We start from the raw sequence: 7,075 nt of genomic DNA on the forward strand, positions 1-7,075 counted from the left end.
CGGTCCTAGTTGCGCCAAATATCGGCCGATGTGCTCGATGGAGCTGGAGCCATCCGATCCACCGAATTTGGAGAAGTCGGGGAGCCGATATTTAGGTGGCAGCGGGATCATCTCGTACTCGTCGGGTACGGCTTGGAATAGCCGATTGCCCTCCTTTCGGCATAATGCCGAACTGGTCTCTCGGTATGGTACTGATCTGATCCACCGTGCCGGGCTGCAGGAGATGTATTACGAAGATTCGCCGGGTGGCGTACTTAGCCAGCCATGTTTGCTTTTCCAGCTCGAGCCAACCGCAGGAGCTGGGCTCGGGAGTTTCGTCGGGGTGGCGTACTTATTTAGCCACGTCTCGCTTCTCAAGCTCTGTTGTCGACGTTCCTCCTGTTTGCGCGGAGTCCCCGACTTTGTGGCCTGGTTTGAGAGTGGCCGATTGCCACAATCCGGCACGTACGTGCACGCGTATCCTTGAGGGATCTCCTTGGGCGCCTCAGCCAAGAACCGGTAGTCACTAGGGTCACCACCGATCTTGTAAACGACGAATGCCGGTGTAGCCGGCACTTCAGCTGGTGCTGCCAACGCGTATGGCAGCGGTGGACGGACCGGAGTGGCAACTCTCCTTGGTGCGTCCCGAGAGCTGGTCCCGACGGCGAGTACCGGTGGCTCATGATCTCCTGGATCACGCGCAGAGCGAGACGCTCCAACACGTTGACCAAGTTTTCGAGTGGCGGTGTAGCGAGTGAGCCACCAAGTAGTTGATCTCCGCCGAAGGGCCCCGGTGCGTTCCTCCGACGGGGCAGAGAGATCTATCCCATCGAGTGCACCTTGTGGTGAGAACCCCTTCCATCCGATGCCATGGGTACGGGTTCTCCGAAAAGAGCCGATGAGGTCGGCTTCGAGGGTGGCCTTGATCTCGTCATGTTTCTTCTTGAGCTCAGCAGTGCAGCTCCTCGTAGGTGACGGCGTGCGTCCGCCGCCATCTCAGATGTAGATGGCGATGTGGTTGATGTAGATGATGGTCCCACCGGCGTGCCAGAATGTGTTGATCGCCAAAACCCACCGGCGGGCAGCGGCCTGTCAACACGGTAGAGCCGGGAAGAGCCTAGAGCTGCGGCTGGCTGAGACCCCTCCGAGCGACGGCCCGCAATGCTCTTCTGGTCACACGCGGCGATGCGAAGTGCAAGGGCGTGCCACCTGACCTATACCTGGTCGGGAAGGTGATGGGGATGCCTCGCTTAGTTCCCTCGCATGGCATACACGTAAACATTAAATCAGAGCCTCGATCGGCTCTCAGTTATCTCGTGAATCGGCTCAAAGAGCCGATCCACCCATGATCCGTACGGGGTGCACGAATACTTGGTGATCCTGCTTGATCAAGATAAAGCTAATGAGATCTACGACGATTTAGGGTTTTCACCGCATAATCGGATCATCCTACTCCAGGTTGGGCCTCGCGGCCACGCACGGTGCTCGTAAGCCGATCCTAAACAAGGCCACACAACCAACGTGACGTTGATCATCGGAACATCCTGTTTAGGACTTGCGAACGCCACCCTACGTGCCGCTGGATCCTCCCCCCCTTCGTAAGGCCTAACTATTGCAGATATTAAACTAATCCTTGCAGAGCAAGGAGCAATCGTAACGGATCAGATCTACTAGATGATGAACAAGCAGGGTGCCGCCCCCACGCCTGAGATAGGCGTGAGGGCGGCTAGACATGCGAGGGTTGCACTACGTAAACATGTTTATACGAAGAGCTATGCTAACCCTAACACATCTATGATAACTACGTTGCCCGCCATCAAAGACGCTTCAGTACGGGCAACGCATGAACAACGTGGGGCTTGTGCTGCCTAGATCGCAAGATGCGATCTAGGCAGCATGTCGCTTACCTGATTGAAACCCTCGAGACGAAGGAGTTGGCGATGCGCCGAGATTGGTTTGTTTTGGGGTGAACGTTGTGTTGTTGTTTATTCCATAAACCCTAGATACATATTTATAGTCCGGCGGACTTTCTAATTCGGACGTGCACCTAACCGTGCACGAGTAAAACTCTAACTTTTAACTAAGATATGACCTACTATAATTAAAGATACACGGGCAAACTAGCCCAAACTCTCCGCGCAAGGCCGCTTCAGAGATCTTCCAAGTGTAGTCCTCTAAGCCCATCTCTCTTACGGCCCACCTCTGGATTTGTCCAAAATATGGTGATAACAATTCCTTCCCAAATGAGAGAGACCATTTATACTAACCTTAGCTTTACCTACTTAAGAATCAAGGACAACAATTGAACTAGAGTATTAGGAGTACACCATAACCTAGAATAACTGTTCTTAAATGAGAGAGCTCAACCTATGGTGTTATACTCAAGATAATTGAGACAACCATAACCATGCCCATTCAAGAAACTATAAAAGAAAGTCTATGTTTAGTTGATCAAGACAACACTTGATCTTGGGAGTGAGAAACCAAATTCATCAGAGATACCTTAGCAAGCCAAACCTTGACCATCATAAATTGAGTAATGATCATAAACCCTAAGAACTTGAGGTAAGGATATTAAGAACAAGTGGATCATGCCTAATCCATGACCATGCTTTGGAGAAATAGGAGAATAATCCAAGTGCTAACACTTATATGATTAGAAGATATTATTCACCACATGAAATTATAAGGAGATCATTAGTAAGCAACCCTAGGTTATATCCCAACCTTTACTTGTGAATCACTTGGTGATCATAAGTAGTATTCTACCACATCTGCATTCCACTTATTCTTCACCTAAGAAACATAAGAAAACCTTAGTGTAAAACTCCATACTGAATATGGTGAGAAATCATCCATTCATATGACCAAAGTTAACTATAAAAAGAACTATAATAACTTTAGTTACTTTAACAATAGAGCAAGGATATGATAGCAAACTATTGGTATAAGATAAAACCAATTCTCAAGTCCTTAGTAATTAAAGGGAGAACAGAAACAATTAAACAACTAACCATATTACCTTGGTTAGGGGAGATTAAAACCTAGCAAATGCAATATGGTGTCATCTCAACTCTATAAACTAGAATTATATCTCAACTCTAGTTTATGTATCACCATGGTGATCATGATATAAACCCATGCTATAATTGAGATTCAAACCAAATGCCATTAGGTAAATATCATTGGAACCCTAATGGTTCATTAATTAAATACAATGTTTCAATTATAAAACAAAGAGCCACCAATTACTAAATCCTATAAATAAGACCATAAGTGTGATTATCAACCACTTACCTAGATAGTTAAGACCCCACCTTAAGGAGAATAATAATTACTCTAGGTGTTTCAAAGGATTAAGAGACCATAATACTAATGTTAGTTTTAATATGGATTATCATCAAACCTATAAAACCTTTAAAGAAAAATGTTGCTCACATGAAATAATATGCCAGTGATTACTTCCTCAAATAGAAACCAAGACATAATAACAATCTCTGAAAAACTTTGAAATGAAAGTACCCACTCTCATAATTCTAAACAGAATTGATTGCATATTAAAAAGAGAATTAAAGGGAACATATAAAATTCATGATCAATTGTTATTTTGAATAAATTCATAGATATGTAATAGAATCTCATCTAAAATGAATTGTCCCAAATAGAATTGAGGAAATAGTAGTTAGGAAACTAAATCTTGATTTAAACAACATAATTGAAATATCTGGAAACCAAATTGAATTCAAAATATGAATTCAATAAATGAAATTGAAAACAGAAAATAAAAACAGAAAAGAAAAGGGAGAAGAGACTCACCTGGCCGCCACAGCCCACCTCGGCAGCCCAGCACAAGCCCACCCACGCGGCCCAAGCACCAGCCCATGAGCAGTCTGAATAACCGTTCGTTAAAAAAAATGGGAGGAACTCGTCCTCATCCCCTCCGAGCACTGGAGGCCACGGCGACGCCGTGCTCCTCTTCCCCTTCGTGCTGTCGACCTCCCCTTGCTCCGAATTCATGACGAGGCACGAATTGGCGCGGTATAAAAACCCCACGACGAACATCAGCTGCAGATTTTTCCCCCTCTACTCCAACTCCGCTCCAAACCGAAACCCTGGCCGCCCCAGTCTCCATTACCGCCGGTGAGAGAGGCCTTCCCGAGCCAAGCGAAGCTTACCATCGTGACCGCCGTCATCGACAAGTTACGCCCACGAAAGGAATTGGCCCGGGGTGAGCTCAGCTCGGCGAATTCCGTCGATTTCATCCGCAGCAGTTCGCCGGAAACCTCGACCGTGCCATCATCTCCGACCAACTACGACCTCGATGAGCATCCGGTTAGCATCCTAGTAGTCTTGCGCACCTCCTGAGCAAACTATTGCATCTGTATGCATCCCGTAGCTCAATTTTCGGAGTTGGCCGGAACCCGCCGCCGCAGATGGTGACCGCCGGCGACATTCCGGTGATCCCCTGCGAAAACCACCACCACCATCGTACTCACCACGTCGGGGGGAGTCGATTAGTGCTAGCCGCGCGTCCGGGGGAGCCAAAAATCGACGGCGCCGCCGCGCGCAGAGACGCCGGCGTTTAACCGCCGGTGGGTCAAACGCCCTGGTCAATTTTGACCGGTCGCTGCTCACGTGGCAGTCCACGTGGACCTCTGGCCCACGGGTCAGTGTCTCTGTGGGTAGAAAACCGGGTAGGTTTAGTATTTCGATTGTTTAATTTCAAATTCATAATTTGCTGCAACTTTGAGAATTTATATAAAATTCATATTAACTCGGAAAAATACAAATAAGATATCAAAATTCTTAGAAAAGAAAAATCTATCCAATAAAAATATAAAATCAAATTTTTATTTTTAATAAAAATTTAATTATTTAATACTTGTTATTTAAGCCTTGTTCATTAATTCTAAATTCAATTAAAATTCTATAATTAGGAAAACTTTCCAAATTAAATAAAAACCAGTAAATAAATAAAGAAAACATTAAAACTAATTTTCTTTATTTTATTAATTTGGTAAATCATTATTAGAGAGAATTAAACCCTGAATAATAATTACCCTAATTAGTAAATTATTTAAAAATAATAAAAAGCCAAATTGAATATTAATTTTATTTTAAAGTTATTAATAACTTCAACTTTAACATGAAGTTATTAATCATAGAATTAAATTGTAAATAGCAAACCTTAAATTCCACATGGAATGATATTATAACCCTATCATTTCATATGACTCCTAAAACCCTAAATTAATTAGGAACCCTAGTTCTATTATTACATGTGAACCCTAATTTGCTTCTAACCTAAACCCAAGGTTAGAACAGGTGATCATGGTACTTTAATTCAAATCATAGAGCCACCATTAGCAACTAAAAGACATATCTATGCCCACATAAAATGTAGAACCATATCACTAGCAATTTAGTATTCTATGTATGCATATCACTAAACCTAGTTGATCAGGTAGGATCAACCAAGTTTAAACCCTAGCTTCTACTGTCAAAATCATCATCCTTATTCATCCATGCTTAGCATCACACCATTGTGATGAACTCAAATAGCATCTAGGTCCAATATTTATCATTACATAACCATAGTCCACTGAACCCTACAAATACTTCATGATTATGAACCATCCTATTCAGGAGCCAATCATTCCTTACTTAGTGGATCTAGTAGCAAAACATAGACAACCTCAACCCTAATTGTTATACTTCTTATTAATTAAGAAGTATGTTCTTCGAAAGTTATTCTTTTGAAAAAAATAAGAAATCATCACCAACCCTGCTTATAAGAACCTATAAACCCTAGCTAACAATCACCAACCAGATGAATCAACCTTGATAGCAACCATGTATAAATACTTGCTTAGGATGCCTAGGCTTAACTCAGACTTACCAGCCCTAGGTATTGATGAATCCAACATTGTTGTGATCCATCTACTACTTACTCCAGAAACCAATTAGAATCATAGAAAACCATAGAACCCCACAAACCTAATTATTATACTTGTTCTTTATCAAAGAACATGTTCTTCAAAAGTTATTCTTTTGAAGTATAAGATAATCAATCATTAACCATGCCATATAGTACTAAAACTAACCACTGTTCTTTACTTGTTAACATTATGCCAATGATCATTCTTTGTGTGCTCAATTGATTACTATGCTTTATTACCTACCTATTTATAATACCAAGTAATCACACCTGAATAAGAACCTTGTATGTGAATCACTCTTAAAAGTGCAACACACCCTAAACCAATTATTACCACTCACTAATCCTAAATCATCGGGGTTAGATCACGCTTAGAGCGATTGCATCTCATACTTATGCATTATTGCATCCTTGCCAATCTTTTAAACATCGTCCTTATCGGACGATGATGCTATTTCAGAATTTGGAGTTATTGCGTATCGAAGACCTTGTCTGCATAATCTTGCAGTCAAGAAAGGCAAGTTCATCACTTGCTCATGTCATTTGTGTATTTCTATCAAATTACTTGCAAAGTATTATGGTTACCACTATTGCATAAAAATCAAAACCACTACTTTCATAACTATGAATATGACTATGTGGTGGGCAATGGAACCATGGATTGTGTTGATATGGTGGAGGTTCCATTGCACGGGCTTATATCCATCTAGGATTAAACAACAAATGTCGCCAGTGATTCTTGTGCCGTAATACCCGTGTTAACCATAAGATCCAGAGTGGGACGGAGTAGTCAAAAGTGTTTCCACCTCTCGTTCATCAACGGATGCGCTTTACCGTAGACACTTGTATCTGTCAGGGCAAGCGGTTGGCTGGGGAAGCCTTAAGTCCCCACGGTATTGCGGTCTATGATGGGTTGCAGCTACCGGCGAAGGAGTTTGGTTCGATCCCAAACTGTCGTCGTGGTCGGGGTCCACCCGTGAGTGGGAATAATGGGACCGGCGAGGACCCAGGGTCGGGGCATGCAACAAAGGGTGGGTGTTCGAGGTAGCGGAGGAACATGATTGGCTAGACCTTATACCGGGCCTCACACCATAGGAAGTGTGGACAAGCCTGCAGCTTGGTTGGCACCAAGGTTAAGATCTCTTATGGGTAAAGCAA

The sequence above is a fragment of the Lolium perenne genome, chromosome 6 (genome assembly GCF_019359855.2).
Source record: "Lolium perenne isolate Kyuss_39 chromosome 6, Kyuss_2.0, whole genome shotgun sequence".
NCBI classification, from domain to species: Eukaryota; Viridiplantae; Streptophyta; class Magnoliopsida; order Poales; family Poaceae; genus Lolium; species Lolium perenne.